The sequence below is a fragment of the Canis aureus genome, chromosome X, assembly GCF_053574225.1.
Source record: "Canis aureus isolate CA01 chromosome X, VMU_Caureus_v.1.0, whole genome shotgun sequence".
In the NCBI taxonomy this organism is placed as follows: Eukaryota; Metazoa; Chordata; class Mammalia; order Carnivora; family Canidae; genus Canis; species Canis aureus.
In genome coordinates, this window is record NC_135649.1 from 108,691,043 (window position 1) to 108,715,022 (window position 23,980).

The window sequence follows — 23,980 nt, forward strand, 5'->3', positions numbered from 1 at the left end:
TCGGTATTGGTGTGGAGGAAAGGTGTCATTTTATCTTTAAATAAGGATATTTTAACTTGCACTCACATTTCTTAGAATGCCAGTTGTTTATGTGGACCTTTTTTTTTTTTTTTTTAATCCCAAGAATGTCTCTTCATCAAGCACCCCTGCGTCTAGAGCTTCCCCTGCTTCTGCCCTGGTTCTCATCTGCCTTCTTGCTTCTCTGCCACCGGTAGCCTCTGCCTGGGGCCCTCTTCTGGCACAGATGTCTTCCGAGAGCCCCCATTTTCTTTTTTCTTTTTAAAAATTTTTTTTTTAATTTATGATAGTCACAGAGAGAGAGAGAGGCAGAGACATAGGCAGAGAGAGAAGCAGGCTCCATGCACCGGGAGCCCGACGTGGGATTCGATCCGGGGTCTCCAGGATCACGCCCTGGGCCAAAGGCAGGTGCCAAACCACTGCGCCACCCAGGGATCCCCAAGAGCCCCCATTTATGGCTGCAGTCACTTTTCGTGCTTCTGGTTGGTGCCCGCTGATGTTCCCACACCCCCTCTCCTAGGTCAGAAGGCTCCGAGGGAGGGTGAAATGAACAGACCATCTACCCCCCGGACCTCTCAATGGGATACATAGACAAGAGAGGAAGAGTTTGGGGTTGAATCAGTTTTTAAGTGAAGTTTTCAGTAGGAAAATGAAAGGTAAGCAAAGGAACAAACAAGACTAGTATTAGCTCTGGGGAGAACAAGTTGCAAAAAGAGATAGAGTACCATGTGGCCAGGCTTGCTACTAGTAATGTTGGCATCTTCCCAATGCTGGAATCCTTTGCATCAGTCTGCCGGGGCTGCCAGAACAAAGTGCCACACGCCAGGGGGCTTAACAACAGAAATGTCTTCTTCAGGGAAAGAGGTCTTCCAGGCCTTTCTCCTGGTCTTGTAGTGCCATCTTTTCTCTCAGCCTCTTCACACCCACTTCACTCCATGGGTGTCTCTGTGTCCTGGTTTCTCCTTTTTATAGGCACACTGGTCATACTGGATCAGACCCACCCTAAAGATCCTATTTCCAAGTATGATCGCATTCTGACACACTCGGGTTTGGGACGTATGAGTTTTGGGGGAATCAATTCAGCCCTGAAAGACAGTGAACACTGATCTATCCAGAGTAATGGCCCACCCTCCCCCGTGAGGTGTGTCCACAGGGTGAGCGAGGAGAGCAGACCTCAGCTTCCATGTGGGAAAGCAGCACGTGTGGGTTGAGAATGAAGCCATCAAGGCATAGAGTCATGATGGCATCTTATTTAGGCTTGGAAGCAAATACCAGATCAACTAAAGGAGGGAAAGTAGTTGCTGGTGAGGAGGGGAGGTTTGAGGGAGGGTGCAGGCATCTGTTTTCCTAACAGTACAGCTGTTTGAATCTCTAAGCATGCCTAGGGTCACTTGGGGGACAAGGACCTGTGTCGCCCCTGTCACCTGCACTTAGCTGCTCTTGCCTTCATTTGAGGTGATAAAAGGAAGTGGGGATTTTATCCGCATCAGAGGTCACTACTGGCAAGAAGTCGAGTCTTAGGCTCTCTGTGACCTATTTGTCATTTTATTCGGAAAGAACAGAGTATTTCTCTTTAGCTCCTGATGTAGGATCTACTTGAACACACTTAAAAGCAGGGTTTCGTGGGGGCGATGTAGTTTATTACATATTTGAAATTCTTCAGAAGATGTCTACTTTCTTTTCTCTCTGTTGCAGTTGTCGATTTAGAAGCGAACTAGAAGCATCTGACAGGAACTGTCACTAACCCACTGTGAAGTTAATTTTATTTTGGTTACGGGTAATTGTTTCATGTTTGCTTCTGTGGGGAACAGCAGTGATAGATTTTCCTCTCTTTTTTTTCCAAAAGCTTCCCTTCTGCCTGTATAAACCTTTCTTTCTCCTTACTTCTGCGATGTGATGGTTGAAACCGAATACTGAAGTGGGCACTTTTATCTGCAGAGGGCCTAAGTCCTGCTGATGTCAGCTAGCTTGTGGAATGTGCTAGGCTGTTGTGTAGCTGGTGGGATGAATGGATTAGGCCATCTGTGGAAATGATTAGAAGAAAAGTATCTGGCAAAAGAGCAGACCAGGAAAGTTAAAAAAAAAACAAAACGTAAACAACACAAAACACTTTATGGCAAACAGTTCAATTAAGTTGTGAGAATGGGGAAAATTAACAAGGCAGGAAACAACAAATGTTGGAGAGGATGTGGAGAAAGGGGAACCCTCTTACACTGTTGGTGGGAATGTGAACTGGTGCAGCCGCTCTGGAAAACTGTGTGGAGGTTCCTCAAAGAGTTAAAAATAGACCTGCCCTATGACCCAGCAATTGCACTGTTGGGGATTTACCCCAAAGATTCAGATGCAATGAAACGCCGGGACACCTGCACCCCGATGTTTCTAGCAGCAATGTCCACAATAGCCAAACTGTGGAAGGAGCCTCGGTGTCCATCGAAAGATGAATGGATAAAGATGTGGTTTATGTATACAATGGAATATTCCTCAGCCATTAGAAATGACAAATACCCACCATTTGCTTCAACGTGGATGGAACTGGAGGGTATTATGCTGAGTGAAGTAAGTCAGTCGGAGAAGGACAAACAGTGTATGTTCTCATTCATTTGGGGAATATAAATAACAGTGAAAGGGAATATAAGGGAAGGGAGAAGAAAAAGACTCCTAACTTGGGGAAACGAACTAGGGGTGGTGGAAGGGGGGGGAGGAAGGCGGGGGGTGGGGGTGAATGGGTGACGGGCAGTGAGGGGGGCACTTGACGGGATGAGCACTGGGTGTTATTCTGTATGTTGGTAAATTGAACACCAATAAAAAATTAATTTATTAAAAAAAAGAACTAGTTAGAAATTAACGTTTGTGCCATCAGTATACACACACAACAAAAAAATGTGATATATAGCACATCACTCAATATATACTCAATGATTAATCAAAAATGTGTATATGCTTTGTATGTGTAGCATTATGCCAGGTAGGGGCTAAGAGTAAATGAAAATATAAACCCAGTCCCTTTTCTGAAGGAACTTAAATCTGTTTTGAATGACAAGACATATAATTTAAGAGATAATAAGAATTAAAATAACAGTCTAAGATGGAGATTGGCAAACTGTGGCCAATAGCCCGAATGTGACCTACTAATTATTTTTGTAAATAAAGTTTTATTGGAACACAGCCATGACCTTTATTTTTTTATTGTCCGTGGCTGCTTTCTCACTATAACACCAGAGTTGAATACTACAGTTTGTATGGCCCACAAAGCCTAAAATATTTACTCTTTGGATAAAAAAAAAGTTAAGAAAAAGTTTACCGGGATCCCTGGGTGGCGCAGTGGTTTAGCGCCTGCCTTTGGCTCAGGGCGCGATCCTGGGGACCCGGGATCGAGTCCCACGTCGGGCTCCCGGTGCATGGAGCCTGCTTCTCCCTCTGCCTATGTCTCTGCCTCTCTCTCTCTGTGTGACTATCATAAATAAATAAAAATTAAAAAAAAAGAAAAAGTTTACCAACTCCCAATCTGAGACAGTAATTCAAAGGATGTTACAAGGCAGTATATGATAATTAAAAGTAATTTGCTCAGTTAATGCTAAAGTTAGTAAATCTGAGAATGTGGTGGGGGATGGATGACAGGGTTTGAAGTTGACTTCAAGCCATGAAGATGGAGAGCATTTTGTGATGTAAGGAATAAGGAACCAGATTTCATGGATGAGAACATGTAAGTGTCCTCTGGGGAAGAGTGTGTGTGGGGTAGTGTGGGCCAGGATGGGGAACCAGAATTGGGGCTGGGGGCTGGGTATAAATGTGAGTGAGGTTGTCAGTGTCAAATCTGTGCCAGATTGTGGTGGGCTTTTAGCTCCAGGACCAAGAATGGGAACTTTCCCCAAATATATTATTTCTTTCAAAGGCAGTATTCATTTACACAGTAAATATTGGTTCTAACCTATTGACCTCAAGGGTATGTTAGCATTCATTGAGACACATCTTTATGGACTGGTAAATCCAGCTTAATTGTTTCACATACTGCTAGTTCTAGGTGTTTTGAAGAAATTCTTGTCATTTCCAAGAGAGGTTTAGCCTTAAGATCCTTTGAAGGCTCCTAACGCTGGGAGACTTGTACACATGGACAGTCTCCCATTCCATGGTGACAATGTTCTGGAGAGTCTTTTGAGAAGGAAAATTTTGGAAAGCAATGTTGTGTGGATGAGAGATGTTGTTGGGGGAAAGAACAAGAAGGAGACCTCCTCCCCCACCATCCTTGGGCACTTCTTCATCTCTTCCTTTCCTTTAGAGCTTCTCTATTGTCCACCAGTTTGTCTGGGTCTACAAAGCACCCTGCAGACGTTCTTGCAGGGTGTGCTCCACCTTCTGGACCCACAGCCCTGTGCGGTTGGTCAGTCATCCTAACTTTCCTTTCCACCTACCACCATCTCCCTGACTCTGTGACCACCCTCTTCTAGTCTGTACCTTACCTGCTTGGCCTGGCGGGCACTCCCCACTCTCCCTGGATCAGTTACTGGAGGCAGCTGAGCCCAGCTCTGAATCTGTTCTCTCCTACCTGGGCACAGCTCTGGGGCGCCCATGTGGCTCTCACCTCTGACCTTGCTATGGGCTCTGGAGGAATGGTGGGGGTGGAGCAAGGAGCCACTGCCTGTTCTGCTGGGTCCTTATGGCCGCCCAGCAATGCTTCCATTCACCTCTCACCCACTCTTTCATTTTCTTTTGTAAATGAAAACACACACACACAAAATATGCAAAGGAAATTCCATAGTGCCTTTGCAATGAGCTTATTCTAGACTGCTTTCTTAAGTTTCTCAGATTCTCTTCCTGCACCTGACCCTTACCCATAGATGATCCTGATTCCTGCATAAGAGAGGGCATCAGTTCTCTTGTGTACCCTCATCTCTGTCTTTGCGTTGCTATTAGAATGCTTATATTTCCTTTTATCTTCTTTTTATCCAATGTCAGAGAAAGAAATGTCTTTCCTTCTCTTTTCATCCTTTCCTGATTCTTCTCCTATGATGGGCCCTTGACTTCTATGCCTGTCATCTAGCCCAGTGTCTCTGTTCCCCCAGACTCTTAATAAATACTTACCAGACCGAAGAGCCTTTCTGTCTGAAACAATGTCAGCTAAGAATTTATAAGGGCAGGCAGGCCTAATTTGGCCTGGTTTCATATTTGAGTATGCTACGTGTATTCATGTATGCACTTGGGTATCTTCACATTTTTCTCAGTATAGCCACAGTGTCTGGAGCTTATGACTCAGAAGATCTCCACTGGACAAAAATATGAGCAGGGATGGGGGCAAGAAGACAGTCTGTAAATGCAGACTGGCTGGCAGCTGGGACATCAGCCACCCACCCTCAGACGGGTTATCTTATCTCTCTGGGAACCAGACTCTTCATAAATTAGGAATAGCAATAGGCACCTCAGGGTGTGTGCTAGTTACTAGTGCTGTATTACAAGCGACTCGGAACTTAGCACCTTCAAACAGTCATTCTTTTTTTTTTTAAATAGCCGTTCTATTATGCTTACAGATCTTGTGGGTCAAGAATTTGGACAGGGCACGGTGGGAATGGCTTGTCTCTCAGCTCCACAATGGCTGGGGCCTCTCCTAGGAAGATTTGAAAGCTGGGGGGGGTCACTCAGCAACAGGGGAGCTGGGATCCTCTGAAGGTACTGACACTCACATGTTGGCCCAACTCAGCGGCCACCTGGAGTTCCTGGTTTGGTTTCCTCACAGCATGGCAGTCCTCAGAGTATCCCAGCAAGTGGGGTTTTTTTTTCCCCCAAAGTTTTTTTTTTAATTCACAAGAGACAGAGAGAGAGAGGGAGAGGGAGGCAGAGACATAGGCAGAGGGAGAAACAGGCTCCTTGCAAGGAGCCCAATGTGGGACTGAATCCCCAGACCCTGGGGTCACGCCCTGAGCCAAGGCAGACGCTCAACCGCTGAGCCACCCAGGCGTCCCCCCAGTAAGTGGGTTAGAAACTGCATATTAGGCTTTGTCACCCAGCCTTGGAAGTCACACAGCATTATTACTTTCTTGCACTCTCCTGGTCCAAGTGCTCACAAACCTGCCCAAATTCAAAGACCCAGGGAGGGAGATTAGACTACCTCTGTTGATGACTGGGGTCACATTCTGGAAGAGCATGAGAGGGGTGATGTGATGAGGATAAAGGCACCTGGCACCTAGAAATTAAGAGTATATTTTCATTCAGCAAATACTTATCACATTCCTACTTTAGGCCAGGCATTAGGCCAGCTCTGGGTAGACAGGGGGCAGACACAGCAGTATCCTCTCTGCCTGCCTGTGGCTTTCGCTCTGCTGGCGGACAAAGGCAGCAGTCCAGCATGATTAGATCTGTGATGAGGACTAGGAATTTCCCCTCCTTTCAGGGAGAGAGGGTGGTTGACTGGATTTGCTTATTTCATTTATAGTGAGAATGAAGTGAATTTCCCCCTTGGGCTCTTGCCTGCTGCTGCCTTCTCAGTGGTACTTCTGCAGACCTGTCGGCTCATAGCCCTGAAAGGTGCCTTGGAAATCATCAGTCCTGGGGTCTGCAAGCATCTGACCCTATTGTTCAACGCATACTTTTCCTCCTTCCTAAAAAGGGGCTTAGGAGAGTGGTGGAGGTATGGAGGCATAGGGGGTACTGGCAATGGATAGACACAAGTGCCTGTTGGGGCTTGCCCCCACCAAATGAGGGGCCAGCTCTCAGGGACTGGAGTGCCGAGGGCTAGGCAGGTGATCTACCACATTTCTGTCGTGTTTTAGCACACAGTTCTCAAAGATGAGGACTCTGTTAGAAACCATAATAATGATATACCACTTTTACACCTAAACAACCAAAACCACAGCCTTCCTTAACACATCTCAAGAAACCCCAAATCAGAATGTCAATTAGTATAACCGCTATGGAAAACAGTATGGAGGTTCATCAAAATATTAAAAATAGAATTATTTTATGATCCAGCAATCCCACTTCTGGGTATCTATCTGAAGGAAATGAAGAGATATGTGCACTCCCATGTTCCTCGCAGCATTATTCATAATAACCAAGACATGAAAAACGACTTACGTGTCCATCAGTGGATGAATGGATAAAGAAAATATGACATGTACATACAATGGACTCTTAGCCATAAAAAGAAGGCAATCCTGCTTTTTGTGACAACCTGGATGGACCTTGAGAGTGTTATGCTAAGTGTGATACGTTAGACAGAGACAGACTGCATGATCTCACTTTGTGGAATCTAAAAAAGCCAACCTCACAGAAACAGAGTAGAGTGTGATTGTCAGGTTCTGGGAGTGGGGTGGGGAAAGTGGGAGTTACTGGTCAAAAAGTACATATTTCCAGTAACAACATAAATAAGTTTTAGGGCAGCTGGGTGACTATGGTTAACAATACTGCATTGAATACTTGAAAGTTGCTAAGAGAGTAGATCTTTTTTTTAAGATTTTATTTATTTATTCATGAGAGACACAGAGAGAGAGAGAGAGGCAGAGACACAGGCAGAGGGAGAAGCAGGCTCCATGCAGGGAGCCTGATGTGGAACTCGATCCCAAGACTCTGGGATCATGCCCTGAGTCAAAGGCAGATAGATGCTCAACCGCTGAGCCACCCAGGCGTCCCAAGAGAGTAGATCTTAAATATTCTCACCACTACCACATACACACACCAAAATGGTGATTATGTGTGAAGGGAAGGCTGTGTGAACTAACTTTATTGTGGTCATCATGTTGCAATATATAAGTGTATCAAATCATTACATTCTATGCCTTAAACTTACAGGGTGTTATATGTCAATTGTATCTCAAAGCTGAAAGAAAAAGTAAAACATGACAGAGAAAAATAAAGTTCTGTTCTCACTCCACACATAAACACACACCACCACTGCCAACAACAACAACAACAACAACAACAACAAAATCCAAATTCAAAATGTTCCCAGAGGTGACCTTGCTATTTTGTTTCAAGGTCCATGCTTGTAGAGCTGTAGAACACACTTTTGATTGTGTTTGTTGCTTACTATGGTTTTTTAAATAGTAACTAAAAGTATATTTTGACCAAGGAATTAAGGTTAAGCAGTGTACAATGTGCAAAGTAAATATAGGTTAAGTCCCAGTTGCCTCAGAGTTTCTTTTGAAATGCACCTCTTGTAGGGAGATAATCTTAATTTTGGTTACTTGAGATGTATTTTATAATTATTTGCAAAGAATAAATGGTAGCACTAAAAAGGGAAAATACTCTTGGATCAATTTTTAAAAATATTTATTTATTTATTTATTTATTTATTTATTTATTTATTTATTCATTCGAGAGAGGCAGAGACACAAGGTAGAGGGAGAAACAGGCTCCCTGCAGGGAGCCCAATGTGGGATTTGATCCTAGGAATCCAGGATCACCTCCTGAGCCAAAGGCAGACGCTCAACCACTGAGCCACCCAGGTGCCCTGGATCAATTCTTTATTTAAAAATATTTGTGGATATCTCGTGCCCTCAACAAATTCAGGTATTGAAACACATGCACGTGCACACACACACATAACTTTTAATATCTTGTTGCCTTTAAAAACCCCATCTTCCTTTTCAGGTGCATTGCTGTGTATAACATGGTGAGGTGAATCACTTGTGAAACTCCTGGTTACACCAGGACAAGTTACACGAGCATTTAGATTTTTCTCTTCATTTTTTAGGTTCACTGAAGAACATTGTTCTTCTCCTTACACATTTAGAGCGTTTTAACAATCCGGAAGTGTTTCAGCATGTATTTCTTAAAGATAAGGACTCTTTTCAAAACCATAATCACAATATCATTTTTACACCTACAGCAACTAACAATGTTTCCTTATCCCCAGGCTTTCAGCTCAAATATTCAGTGACACATAGTTAAAATATGTAAAAAGGCATTTGTTTGAATCTGAATCTGGAAGGTCCATACTTTTTTATTTATTTATTTATTTATTTATTTATTTATTTATTTATTTATTTATTTTTTATTTATGATAGTCACAGAGAGAGAGAGAGAGGCAGAGACACAGGCAGAGGGAGAAGCAGGCTCCATGCACCGGGAGCCTGATGTGGGATTCGATCCCGGGTCTCCAGGATCACGCCCTGGGCCAAAGGCAGGCGCCAAACCGCTGCGCCACCCAGGGATCCCAGGTCCATACTTTATGACTGGCTCGTTGTCCCTGGGTCTCTTTTAATTTAGGTTGCACTATCTCCTTTCCCTTTCCTTTGGATTATTTACTTATTTATTTGCTTATTTTTGGTTGAAGGAGCTAAGTCATGTGCTTGTAGAGTTTCCTAGAGTCTGGATTTTGTTGACTGCACCTGAGGGTGCCATTTGACATATTCCTGGCCCCTGGGTCCCCTGTAACCTGGCAGCAAATCCAGAGGCTTGCTCTACGGGGGTGGCAAATCCTTTGGTCATAAGGCTCTTGAAGCCTGGTTGTCTCTTTTTGTAATGTCAGCAGCCGTTGGTGACCATGGCCTCGGTGCTGGATTACATTAGAGGTTGCGAGATGTTGATTATCTCATTCTTTCATTCCTTCTTCATTTGTTAGTCAGAATACTCCTATAAAGAGGAATTGTACCTCATCAACTATTTGGTTATCCTACGTTCATATGGGAAAAGCAGGACAGATGTTGGATTCTTTCCCTTAATTTCCCAGTTCTCAGAAAAATGAGTTGATTCTCCAGCATTCTCCAAAGGTGATCATTGATTTTTTAAAAAGATTTTATTTATTTATTCATGAGAGACACAGAGGCAGAGACACAGGCAGAGGAAGAAGCAGGCTCCAGGCAGGGAGTCCCGATGTGGGACTTGATCCCCGGACTCCAGGATCATGTCCTGGGCCGAAGGGAGGCGCTCAACCACTGAGCCACTCAGGCGTCCCAGATCTTTGATTTGAAACAAAACAAAACAAAACAAAAATTCTGAAGCATACATCATATAACATATATCGATTTGAGACATCAAACCTGTTTGACATGTTTCAATCCATTGCAGTTATTCTTACTGATTCTTACTGATCATTTGTGGCCAGTGGGAGCCTTTTCTCATTCACTTCTGAGTTCTTTTGACATGACTCTATTAGTCTTTGATGGCTTCCTTGCTTTGACAAGATGTTTCAGGCTTGTTACCTTTCCTGTTCCAGCCTTGGAACCAGCCATTTGTACAGTGCTACCTGGCTTGGTTTTTCTTAGTGAAAACTGGTATTTGGAAACTTAATGCAGTTATTTCTGAAAAAGAAAATCGTACAACTACTCTTCTTGGATCATCCTTTCAAAAGTCTTTTGATGTGGGACTGTTGATCCTTTTAGTTTTATTTATTTTATTTATTTATTTGTTTTATTTTATTTATTTTTCACTTTTGGAAAAGGTTTTCATAATGTTAAGCCCTGGTCCAGTTTATTTATGCATTATTCTGTTTGTCCAACTTTAAATTGCAGTCCTCAAGGGAAGAAAAAAATGTTGGGTTTTAACTTCACGCTGTTCCTGTTCATCTTTGTCCATAAGCACTTAGTAAGGGGTTTTCTGCTTCTGTAACAAAGTACTTACAATGTAGTTGATTAATGAAATGTTCTTAAAGTAGATAGCCACTTTTAGCTCAGATTGTCTTTTATTAAAGCTGTTAAAAATGCCAACTGAAAAGAGTTGCAAACCATTAGTGATTACAATGTCCACAGACTCCCCCTTGCCATACATACTGTCTTACATGAAACACCAGGAACCCATCGAGCCGAGCGCACTGTGGCCAATGCAGTGTTGCAGGTGCCCCGGCTCTTCTCTCCAGACTGGATGTTGGGAAGCTCAGGGTAGTTACTCCTCTAACAGTTTGAAATTGCAGACTGCTTGGGAGAGCCGTTGCTGTGCAGTTACGCTCCGCTCTCAGCCCTGTGCGTTTCTCCCAGACCCTGTCCTCTTGGATTCTCAGCTTCTCATCCAAAAAAAAAAAAAAAAATATCATCCTTGCAGGTTTCTCTTCACTCAGCAACAAGCACTGCTTGAGCGGTGGGGCCAGACAGTCGGCTCAGCACTTGAGGGCGGAAGCATTGGGCAACGTGCCTTTTCTTTCAGAAGGCCCACACGCTTCCTTCTGCCTTCCGGGGGCTCACGCCCTAAGGGACCATTACACCTGGGGTGGACGTGAAGCCTCAAGAGAGGTGCTGGATCTGCCGGGGGAAGGCAGTGAAGATCCCCTGCGGTTTCCTGTCACCCCTGTCTACTTTCTCCCCCACCAGACAGTGCGTTTCTTATTCACAGAAGCCTGGGTGGTGACTCAGGCCTTGCCGCTGGGCAGACTGACCACTGTTTTCTGTGGAATCATGCCTCACTTCCCCCCTTTTGACCTGCTTCCCCAGTCTTCTGAGCATCCTTGCCCCTTACGCTCATTCCACTTAGTTGCCCTGAGGTCAGCAGAAAGCCTTTGTCTTTCTTCTTTTCCTGCCGCATGTCCACCTCTAGAGCCACCTCCCCAGCCACCCCAGACTGTCCTTGAGAAAAGCCAGAGCTGTATTCTAGTGCAGTCCTTACAAGATATCTTGTACTATAGGGCAATATGAATGAATTTTTATTTTTTTATTATTTTTATTTATTTTTAAAGATTTTATTTATTTATTCATGAGAGACACAGAGAGAGAGAGAGAGGCAGAGACACAGGCAGAAGGAGAAGCAGGCTTCATGCTTGATCCTTGATCCCGGGACTCCAGGATCACACCTTGGGCTGAAGGCAAGCGCTAAACCGCTGAGCCACCCAGGCTGCCCTGACTGAATTTTTATTTTTTTAAAGATTTTATTTATTCATAAGAGACACACACACACACACAGAGGCAGAGACACAGAGGGAGAAGCAGGCTCCACGCAGGGAGCCTGACGTGGGAATCGATCCTGGGTCTCCAGGATCATGCCCTGGGTCGAAGGTGACACTAAACTGCTGAGCCACCTGGGCTGCCCTGAATTAATAAAGAAGTTTAAGCAAACATTTTCGATGCCTTGTCCATAACCAAATGTGTTTCACCCACCCATGCAGTGTCTGTCAAATAAAATTGGTTCATGGCATGAGTGGATGTCGGGGGGAGAAGCAGTGTTTTCTAATTATTTTATTTTCTCTAATCTCTAACTTAATTAACCCATAGTATAAGCACACATTTGACTGTTTCTTCTTCCTTATTAAGATTTGGTTGGCCCCAGACCCTTTGGATCTTCTCACTGAGAAAAATAAGGGATCACCTTCTAATCAGGCACCTGTCTTTAGGTCACTCCTTTGAATTTGAGAGCCAGGTTGTCATTATAAAGTCAAGGAGGAAAAAAGCCATATCTATTCATCCTCAAGCCACTTTGTTACTTACAACTGTCAAGTATTTATGTAAAGCAACATTCATGTGTTTTCTTTCTTCTACTGAAGAAAAAAGGTTATGTTTTCTTTAAGTGGCTAAGCTGTTTTGACTTAATTAACTTTTTATTGAACTGGTTTTTTAAGGAGCAGTTTATTTTCTTCTCCATGGTTGTTATGTAGAACCATTCTTTATACAGTCTTATCAACCATAATCAATTGTCTTGATTCTTTGCTAGTTTTTACCTGCAAAATCATCTGCACAGAATTCTCTGTATTCTCTTTTTTATTAAAAAAGATCTTTTTCGGGATGCCTGGGTGGCTCACCGGTTGAGCGCCTGCCTTCAGCTCAGGGCGTGATCCTGCAGTCCCTGGATCAAGTCCCGCATTGGGCTCCCTGTGTGGAGCCTGCTTCTCCCTCTGCCTGTGTCTCTGCCTCTCTCTCTGTGACTCTCATGAATAAATAAATAAATAAAATATTTTTAAAAATCTTAAAAAATCTTTTTCAGGCCAAGTTATTCTTCTCCAGTCTATTGAAGGCACATTCTTCAAAGATCTGCACATTAGGTTTGCAGGGGTTAATTTCAGTCAGGAAGTATTTAACAACTCATTGTTTCTGGCTCCTTGGGTGAAGCCTGGTGAGGCCAAGCCTTCCAAATGCAGGCTGTGAGGGACTCACCCCCCAGCCTTTGTGAAGCACTTTTGGTTGAGGGAGCAGGTAACCCAGCCGTGGTCCTGCATCACATCCTCATCTCTACCCTGGGGCCCCTCTGTCGGGGCAGTGGTTGTGGTCGGTGGTCGTGGCAGAGGTGGGGATGGAGTCAAGGCTGATTATAGTGGAACTTGAGAGGTTTGGGCCAGTGGGCCATAACCTATTTTGTGACTAACTGGTTGTGCTGGTTTTTGAATTTTGCTAGCCTTAGAGTCAGACAACTAGGCTCGCATTTGTAACGGCATTTCATTGTGCTTGAGTAATAAGCTGTGGTTTGGGGTGATGCTTTCTCAGGACATGCATGCAATTGCCAACAGTTATTGAGTACCTACTCTGTGCCTGATGCCAGGTGAGGGGGAAGAGATGCTCAGATCTGCCCTTTAAGAGGTCCCATTCCAGGGAGCAGAGAGGGAGGATGTGCATGGGGAAACCTTCACAGCACAGCACGGTAAGGGCCTACTGGAAGGCTATGGTTTATGGAGTAGCTGCTGCATACAGGAGTTTATACGCATCGCCCCTCAGTCGTTGCAACCACCCAATGGGTATATCACTTCCCAGTTTTAAGCACAGAACAAATGAATTCAAGCAGGGTGTGTGTCCCCTGACACACAGCTAGGGAATATCTCAGCCAGAAGTCACTCCCAGGCCTACCATGTCAAGGCCTGTGTTCTTTCTCCCACGGCTTGTATCTTCCATGAAGATGCTTGGGATAGAGATAGCCCGAGTTGAGAGATGGGATTGGAGGCTGGCTTAGTGAGCAGTGTAACAGGAGTGTCATGGGAGGCAGTCGGCGGTGGGCCTTCTTTCCTCTCTCCCAGCTGGCTGCTGCTCTTTCTTCTCTCTTGATAGCTCTCTTTCTCCCTTCCCTGCTGAGGCCCAGTTCTGAGAGCTGCTGCTGGGCCCCTGAAGACATCATTTAACACTGTAGGAAGCCATCCCTGCAAACGGTGCCTGGGGAGAGAGTTCAGGAGCAGTGACTTAGTTCACTGGAGTCTATGTTCTTTGCCTGTCTTCCTTGGGGAAGCTCATGCTCAGTTTCAGACAGTTTCAGGACTTAGGAATGAACGTTTGTTGGCCCCCGAATGGTCTCCTTAGTGGTGTGTTTGTGAAGATGCCACAGGAAAATGTGCTGGTGTGGAGGTCAGCTGTGTTGGACCTCCCAGCACTGGTGGCCTTGATCCAGGAAGTTCAGGTCCCCAAACCCTGTGCCTTGACACTACCGGGAGAGCTGGGGATGGTGAGAACTGGGCTTTGTGCAGACTTGTGTAGGGAAGAGTCTATTGTTCAAAAAGTTGATGTACAAGTGTATCTGTTGGGCAGCCTGGTTGGCTCAGCAGTTTAGAGCCGCCTTCAGCCCAGGGCGTGATCCTGGAGACCTGGGATCGAGTCCCACGTCGGGCTCCCTGCATGGAGCCTGCTTCTCCCTCTGCCTGTGTCTCTGCTTCTCTCTCTCTGTGTGTCTCTCATGGATAAATAAATAAAATCTTAAAAAAAAAACAAGTGTATCTGTTGAGGTTCTCTGGTTGGAAGCAACAGAAACCAACTCACCCTCAATCAAAGTAGGGAAGAGGATTTATTGGAGGGCTGCTGGCTGGTTTATAGGATGGAAGAAGAGCTGGAAGTTCAGTTTGAGAAAAGATAGCAACGAGGAAGCCCCAGAGCTCCTTGCCTCTTTGGGGAGCCCTGCCGGGGGATTTGCTCTAGCCATGTCCAGTCTTTGTCATGTCCATCTGCTGTTATGAGACCTAGTTGAGTCCTATCCTGGCAGATGTGGGACATTTTGATGGACAGTCCCATCAGACTATATCTCATAGGAGAGGGGACGGTCCCCCAAATGGATTCCCCTTCTGAATGGGGATTGGTCTCTCCCTGGGACACAAACGCAGTCAACCACCTCAGTGAGTGATATCTATGATCGTAAATTCCAAAATAAACATCACGTAGTCTTTTTATTTTTAAAAACTATATTCAAGTATAAAATACCCATTTTAAGTGTACAGTTCGATGATTTTAGTAAATTTATAGCATCGTGAAACCCTCACCACAGTTTAATTTTAGAACATTTCCGTCAGCTCAGTAAGATCTCTTGTATTCATCTGCAGTCACTCCCTGGCCTAGGCAACCACTGGTCTCCTTTCCATCTCATTAGATTTTTTAAAAAGATTTTATTTATTCATGAGAAACACAGAGAGAGAGGCAGAGACAGGCAGAGGGAGAAGCAGGCTCCATGCAGGGAGCCCGATGTGGGACTTGATCCCGGGACCAGGATCACGCCCTGGCCCGAAGGTAGGCGCTCAACCTCTGAGCCACCCAGGCGTCCCTCCATCTCATTAGATTTGAACATAAGTTCTTGTATGTTCTTGACCAGTATAATTTTTTCTGGGTGTTCTGGGTACTATGTTATACATGAAAGGATTAAAAAAGAACCCAATGGTGTGGATGTCTCTATCTCTCTGGTCTCAGTTTTTCTCCTTTTCACTTTGTATCTTCTCTTCTCTTGCTGGAACCATGACCTGGGAGAGTTTAGTCCCAGTCTTGACACTGCCATGATTTAGCTCTCACCCTCTCTGAGCCTCAGTCATGGAATCTTCCAGGCCTCAGTTCCTCATCAGTAAAATTAAGAAAAGGATTTGACAAGATGGTAACTAATGTTCTTTCTATCTCTAATCATCAGGAATCATGATCTTTCCTGGTGAAATCTTTTTTGGCAAACAATTACTTTTTGATTTTGTATGCTTTCCTCAATTAGACATCTGGAACAAAACATTACAAAATTATTCTTTAAAATTCACAAATGAAACAGTTCTTTTTCTTTTTTTGTTGAGATACGATTGACATATAACAGTTTCAGGTGTATAACATAATGATTTGATATTTGTATATATTTCTTTTTTTAAGATTTTATTTATTTATTCATGAGAGACAGAGAAGAGAGGCAGAGGCACAGGCAGAGGGAGAAGCAGGCTCCCTGTGGGGTGCCCAATGTGGGACTCGATCCCAGGACCCTGGGATCATGCCCTGAGCTGAAGGCAGATGCTCAACCCCTGAGCCACTCAGGCGTCCCTGATATTTGTATATATTTCTTTCTTTTTTTTTTAGATTTTATTTATTTATTCGAGAGAGAGAGAGAGAGAGAGAGAGAGACAGGCAGGCAGAGGGAGAAGCAGACTCCATGCAGGGAGCCCAATGTGGGACTCGATCCCGGGACTCCAGGACCATGCCCTGGGCGGAAGGCAGGTGCTGAACCGCTGAGCCATCCAGGAATCCCTATTTGTATATATTTCAAAATGATCAACACAGTAAGTCTAGTTACTATCTATCACCACACACAGTTTAAAGAGTTTTTTTCTTGTGATGAGAACTTTTAAAAAAAATTTTTTTTTGTGATGAGAACTTTTAAGAGTTAATCTCAGTAACTTTTATATATACAGTTAAATATTATTAACTGTGGTCACCATACTAAATATTACGTCCCCACGATTTATTTATTTTATAACTAGAAGTCTGTATCTTTTAACCCCTTTCACTCATTTCACATCTCACCCCCCACCTCGCCAAACCTTGCCTCTGTCAACAGCCAATCTGTTCTCTTTATCTATGACCTTTTTTCTTTCTGTTTTTTTTTAGAGTCCACATATAAGTGAGATCATACAATAATTATCTTTCTTTGTCTTTCTCTTTCTTTCACTTAGCATAATGCCCTCGAGGCCCATCCATGTTGCTGCAAATGGAAAGATTCCATTCTTTTTTATGGCTCAGTACTATGCCATTATGTATGTGCCACATCCTCTTTATCAGTTCATCTATTGATGGACACTTGGGCAGTTTCCATGTCATGGCTCTTGTAAATAATGCTGTAGCGAACATAGGGGTGCAAATCTCTTTTCACATGAGTGTTTTCATTTTCTTTACGTAAATACCCAGGAGTGGGATCGCTGGATCATGTGGTAGTCCTACTTTTAATTTCGGAGGAACCTTTGTACTGCTTTCTATAGCAGCTGCACCATTCCCATCCATGGTGCACAAGGGTTCCTTTTCCTCCATTTCCTCACCAACTCTTGTTATTTCTGGTCTTTTTGATGCCAGCCGTTCTCACAGGTGTGAGGTGATATCTCCTTGTGGTTTTGATTTGCATTTCCCTGATGATGAGTGATGTTGAGCACCTTTTCATGTACCTATTGGCCATCTGGATGTCTTCTTTGGAGAAATGTCGATTCGGATCCTCTGCCCGTTTTTAAAAATTAGATTGTGTGTGTGTGGTTTTTGTTTGTTTTGTTTTGCTATTGAGTTGTATGAATTATTTATATATCTTAGATATTAACCCCTTATTAGATATATGATTTGCAAATATTTTCTCCCATTCAGTAAGTTGCCTTTTTGTTGATTTTCTTGGCTGTGTATACATCTGAAATTCTTTTAATTAATTTATTAATTTATTAGTTTATTAATTTTTAAAGATTTTATTTATTTACTTGAGACAGAGAGACAGAGAGAGAGCAGGAGCAGGGAGAGGGACAGAGGGAGAGCGAGAAGCAGATGTGCCCCGCTGAGTAGGGAGCCTGACTCGGAGCTTGATCCCAGGACTCCTGGATCATGTCCAGAGCCAAAGGTACATGATTGATTAGCTGGCTGAGCCACCCAGGCACCCCTGAAACTATTTTTTAATTTAAAAAAGATTTATTTATTTGAGAGAGAGAGCAGAGGGAGGGGCAGAGGGAGAGGGAGAGAAAAATCTCTGGCAGACCCCCTACTGAGTGCGGAGCCCTGATGCAGGATTCAACTTCACAACCTCGAGATCATGACCTGAGCCAAAGTCAAGAGTTGAATGCTCAACTGACTGAGCCACACAGGCACCCCCATCTGAAATTCTTCATGCTTAAACTGCTGAGGGGTTTGTGGCATCGTGTGTGTGTGTGTGTGTGTACACACAAAGGAAATTAATCGGGAAACTTTTCTTCTCCTCTATGCTCTGGCTTATTCGGGCATTTGTGAGCTGGACGCTATGCTAGGCGAGGGAGGTAGAATCCTGCAAAAGATAAAGTCAGACTTGCAGTCAGACTGCAAGCTCCATTGGGCTGAGCCAGCGTGAGCTTTTGGCATGGTAAGTGCCAGGAGACAGGAAGTTTGGTGCAGAAGTGGGGAGGGGCTGGGTCACAGAGCAGGGCCTCTGAAATGCCACCGTGAGAAGTTTGCTGTGAGAAGGTGCTTGGCAGCTGGCTTAGCCAACTGACAGTTAAAAAGCACCCATTTCATGTTTTGGGGGAGGACCCATTCCAGCAAGTTTGAAGGCAGAGATCTGGGTGGTTGACATGTTTTGTGTGTTCAAGCAGACCTCTTATCTCCTGGCTCTGCCTGTTTGTACACATGGCTTAACCGTGGCTTCGCCTTTTGCAGCAGCGCTAGATGCAGCCAACGTGTGGAGGCTGGCTTTTGGCGCAGCAGGCAGCTGGAAGGTGGTAGTTTTCTGACGGGGAGACGTTCTTAAGTTTTGTAATTTATGGTGTCTTTAAATATGGGATTTTGTTTACTGTTGCCCTAATTATACCTCCGATATATTTTATTTAGCTTGGTATTTTAATTTTGTGCTCATGCCCACAGGTAGTTTCCCAAAGGGTACCATTAAAAAAAAACCTTAGGTAATGTTTTATCATTTCTGCAGCTTCCCAAAGCCAAGGAAATGGGTTTCGGGGATGCAGACTTTCTCGTGGGCTTTTGTGAATATATTTTTTAAGATTTTTATTTATTTATTCATTCATTCATTAATGAGAGAGAGAGAGAGAGAGAGAGAGGCAGAGACACAGGCAGAGGGAGAAGCAGGCTCCATGCAGGGAGCCCGATGCAGGACTCAATCCTGGGACTCCAGGACCATGCCCTGGGCCGAAGGCAGGTGCCAAACTGCTGAGCCACCCAGGGATCCCCTCTTGTGAATATATTGACTGTGTTTATGAAATGTGAGGTCTTGATTACCTGTCTGCCACGTATTATCCTAAATTAGCTCTGTCCAGTGAAAGTATAATACCAGGTTGCATATGTAATTTTAAATGTCATAGTAGCCACATCCATAAGGTAAAAAGAAACAAGCAAAATTAGTTTTAATGATATATTTATTTAACCTAGCATGTCTAAAATAATTTCAATGTGCAATCAATCGCAATATATGAGATATTTTATGTTCTTTTTCTCTCAATAAGTCTTTGGCATCTGCTTTGTATTTTATGGCACATCTCAATTCAGACTGTCGACATTTCAGGTACTCAAGAGCCAAACATGGCAGGTGATACTATAGTGGACAGCCAAAATCCAGAACCTTTCAAAGGCTTGCAGACAACAATGGACTTAGCCTTTCAAGGAGATAGGAGAGACACAGCCTCATGGTTTATTAGCTCTTAAGAATACCATACATAGTTTTCCTCCTCTTAGAGCAACTTGATATATAAAAATTCATCTTGACAGGAAAGGTAAAGCAGGAAGTGATTATTCATGTTACAAAAGCATTAACCACAGGATTCTTTAAATAGCAAGCTCCCTTAGTGCACTGAAGAATCTGACTCAATTTGCAAAAATGTGATTGACACTTGGCATTTTGGTACCATCTTGATTGGGCAGAGAACTACCTGCCATTAGACAATGCAAGCTGAGCAGCTGGTTTAATCATGGCTTTTAATGAGCACCTACTACATGTCATGGATGCTCATAGGAGAGAGAGAGAACAGAACTAAGAGCTAAGGGTTATCTGCACCCAGAAGGCATTAGAGGCTCACTGGGACCATGAGACACATGTGCAGCTACCACCACATGGAATTGCCTTGAGGCCCAGGGAAGACTGGGGGCTGGAGGAGCCAGGAAGGTGATACGAGGCAGTCAGAGTCCAGCTGGCACCAGAAGGCAGATGTATGTGATGACCTAGTGTCTAAGAGATAAAACAAGTGTAAATCTGGAAAGACCAGGTCAATAGGATATTGGAAAGACTAAAAAATTATGTAGTTATGCTTTATTTATCCCTGAGCCCCCACTTCTTAATCCTCAGCCTTACTTACAGTAAGCGTCAATTAAGGTGTGTTCTCAGGCCCATCAAAAGAGGGAGGCTGAAGCAAAACCAGGGTGCGTTTCTCATAAGTTTGTGGCAGCAGACAGCAGCTGTTAACTTCTCAAAAACCATATTAAAGCAGATTCCTCTGTACTTTTCCAGCTTCATTTTTGGTAAGGCCCACTTAGAGAACAGAGAAAGTGAGACTTGCTCTTTAGGAAAGAAGCAGCAAGGCTGTGTTCTGGAAGTTGATGGGGTTCTGAGCTCCCCAAAGTACACAGGATTCAAGTTCAGTGTCTAGTTAGACTTTTGACTAGATTCCTCCTTTGTAGCCTTCCTGTGCTCCCTCTCCCCCAGACAGGTCTCATGTGCTGCTTTGCCCCTGATGCCACTCACCCATGATTTCCTGTTCCCATCAGACAGACTGTGAGCTTTTATTTCCAAGTGCTAATGGGATCAGCTTTGGGGAGCCTAGGTCAGTGTCCCAAACCTTTCTTGATTAAAAAAATACCTATTTTTATAAAAGTAATTGAGTATTTCCATGTATATATTTAGGTATAGATTATATGCATATATTACTGTAGTAGTTGACTGAGAAAACCCAAAAGAAGCTTCTAAACATTTGTTATTAGGTTTAGTGGACACTCCAGTCCACTAAGTGTCCTCACACTTTAGGAACATATAAGATTGAGTATTATATGACTTCAGACATTGGTAGAAAGTGAAGGCATTTGTCTTCATGGCTCAGGTGCATTCTTTTAAATATCTTGCAATCCCAGTAGTTCAATTAGGTTATATACACCTATATCAATGGTGGAAAACACCCTGTATTATAAATTGTCTTGATAATTTAGGTTTTGGTCGTCTTTCTGGAAGACCTGGTTGGCCTGTCCTTGTGTTCCCCTCCCAATGTAGCTGGCCAAGAGCTCACACCAGAAGCTGTAAGTGGTAGCTCCACCATTTCCTTGTTTCCTTGGTCACATGTTGAGTATTGTCTACAACCCCTACTTTTTTTTTTCTTTTATTTTAAAGATTTTATTTATTTATTCACGAGAGACAGAGAGAGAGAGAGAGGCAGAGACACAGGCAGAGGGAGAAGCAGGCTCCATGCAGGGAGCCCGATGTGGGACTCGATCCCGGGTCTCCAGGATCATGCCCTGGGCTGAAGGTGGCACTAAACCGCTGAGCCACCCAGGCTGCCCCAACAACCCCTACTTTCTTAACACAAATCTTTCCAAGCCTTTCATCCATTTAGTGAGGGGTAATAGCCACAAAGAGGCTCTATCAGGAGGCATTACAGAGCTGAAAGCTGGCTCTGGCTCTAGCCACCATTCTTATCGAGGAGGACCACTGTCCCTCAGGCTGCTTCCTGTCCTTAGAGCACCCTTGATTGCCGGACCTAGAGGCTGGGTGAAGGAACCAGTGTCATTCTGCAAATAGAATATTAGGGAAGTTGAATTTTTTATCTTTTTAAAATTAAAATAAAATGAATTGATGTTCTAGTTTTTTTTCATGATATCAACTTATTCCTGAAGTGAGTCCATCACACTTTGGAGAGTGCTGGCTCAGAAAATGATCTTAACTGTTTTGCTGAGCTTCAGGTTCTTTAATTGGGAAGAAGAACATCATAATATTGTGAGGATTAAATGAGATAATGCAGGAAAATGTCAGGCACAGGAACAATGTTTTTTTTTTTTTCCATTCATGTATTTATTCCACAATCAAAATAAATCATAATTTAAAGCCATAACATTTTGAAAAGGTAAAGGAGACTTTGTGTCACAGTTGCATTAATAAAACACACTGGCCTAAAGTGCAACACTAAACAGGTGTTTTCTGTTCCCGAGGTGGAATAAATACGTGACAATTATACATAAAATTTCACTAAAGATCAGAGATGAGGCAAATAACCCTTGGAAAGAAACTCTCCAATGAATAGAGGCAGATTGCACATAATTTTCCAATAGCAGAGCTTCAATTAGATCCCTGTCTAGATCATTTAAAGAAAGTTATTTTTTAATGGACCTGGTTTTGATCGTCATGATGGCTCATTTTAACTGCTGGGGAGCAGAACATAATACAAGAAGATAGGAGTGTTTCTGCCTTTGTACTCATCAGGAATCACGAAAAATCTGAAGAGGCCACGTTGTTTCTGTTCTTATGTGCCTTCTTTTTGTTTACAAGTGATGAGAAGGGGTGGGGGGCAGCCCGGTGGCTCAGTGGTTTAGCACTGCCTTCAGCCCAGGGCCTGATCCTGGAGTCCCGGGATCGAGTCAGGCTTCCTGCATGGAGCCTGCTTCTCTCTCTGCCTCTCTCTCTCTCTCTGTGTCTCTATGAATAAATAAATAAAATATTTTTTAAAAAATAAGTAAGTGATGAGAAGGGTTTACAACTCAACTTCATCCTGGGCACATTCATGACAGCAGTCAGCCAGCTAATTTTGAAATGAAGAAATGATTCAGGCAAGGAAATTTCACTTTGGGTTGCTTATGAACTGTCTGTGTTAGCTGACTTGAACGGACGGGGGGAGCATGCCAGTCTGGATGGCCAGATGATCCTGAAGCACTTTGGGAATTCATCTCTAATGAATATGCAAACCCATTTGACAGGGAGCCCACTTACCTACCAATCTCTTTTCTGGAAACCTACCCCAGTGGACTGAAATTTCAAAAGTCATTTTGTGTTTTTTTTTTGGTCTCCTACTAAAGAAATCTTCGCCAAACCCAAGATTACTAAGGTTCTATCCTGTGCTTTCTTCTGAAAATTTTATAGTTTTAGCTCTTAGGTCTGTGATCCATTTTTAGTTCATTTTTGTATGTGTGCTTCCTGTAGAGTTCATTTAAAATGTTTCCTATTCCATTTCTATAATCCCCAAATTGCTAATTCACCACTTGAGGTTTCACCTAATTTTTGCTACCCTTGTATTGATTCATTTGCCATTCATTCATTCATATTGACCTGGGAATATAGTGGGAAAAGGACAGGAAGTTTATTGGTTGAAGTGGGTGTGAAGCGAGACCAAGGTGTAGATGAATTGTGTAATCCATATATGGATAAATTAACGTGCTTGCTCAGGATCGCTTAGCTCTGCTAACTTGCATCTGTACTTTGTCAACAAGGAGACCCATATGTGTCATCTGTTGCTTCCACCTATGATCACGTATAAAAAAATCACCCCAGATTGGGAGAACACTTTAAAATGGTATTGCTGCCTGAGGGACGCCTGGGTGGCTCGGTCAGTTAAGTGTCTGCCTTTGGCTCAGGTCCTGATCCCAGGGTTCTGGGATCAAGCCCTCCATGTAGGGAGTCTTCTGGAGATTCCCTCTCCCTCTGCCCTTCCCCGCTGTTTGTGCACTCAACTTTCTCTCTCTCTCTCTCAAATAAAGTCTTAAAAAAAAGGGAGTGTTGCTGCCCAAGAAGCCCTCTGTTGAGAAGGCAGTTGTGCCCACAGATGTAAGCAGCTGAGACATCGCTTTGGCCAGCAGGGCCCTCAGTGTCAGCTGTCTTTACGCATGTTGTGGCTGAGAGGGGCATCAGTCTGTGGAGCGGGAGTTATTATCACCCACATTTTGCATGCCTGAGGCCCAGGGAAGTTAACATCGCACAGTTCATCTGGGCAAGGGTGGGGACACTGACGTACCCAACTTGTGTCTGTTACTTGTCTTCTCTGTGCTTGGGGAAATGACGCTGCCCTCCCTCTGGGAGTGCAGATGTTGTTGGCCTGCTGTCACTGTGTGATTTCCCCTCCAAAGCTCCTGCTGGCCTGAGGCCTGTGGGCCACTCGGCCTGACCACGGACCTGTGCTTTGTGGTTTCTGTGCAACAGGCCTCAGGTTAACCAAATCAGGTTGCTGTGTGGGGGCCCTGTTATTTGAGGTATTGGTAGAGGGGACCTTCCT

At 43.8% G+C, this 23,980-nt stretch overlaps 1 protein-coding gene across 9 annotated transcripts in view; it reads left to right on the plus strand.

The window, feature by feature from the left end:
• SH3KBP1 (SH3 domain containing kinase binding protein 1) overlaps window positions 1–23,980 on the plus strand; it is a 339,190-nt gene that overhangs the window by 32,811 nt on the left and 282,399 nt on the right. The gene's annotated exons all lie outside the window — the stretch shown is intronic.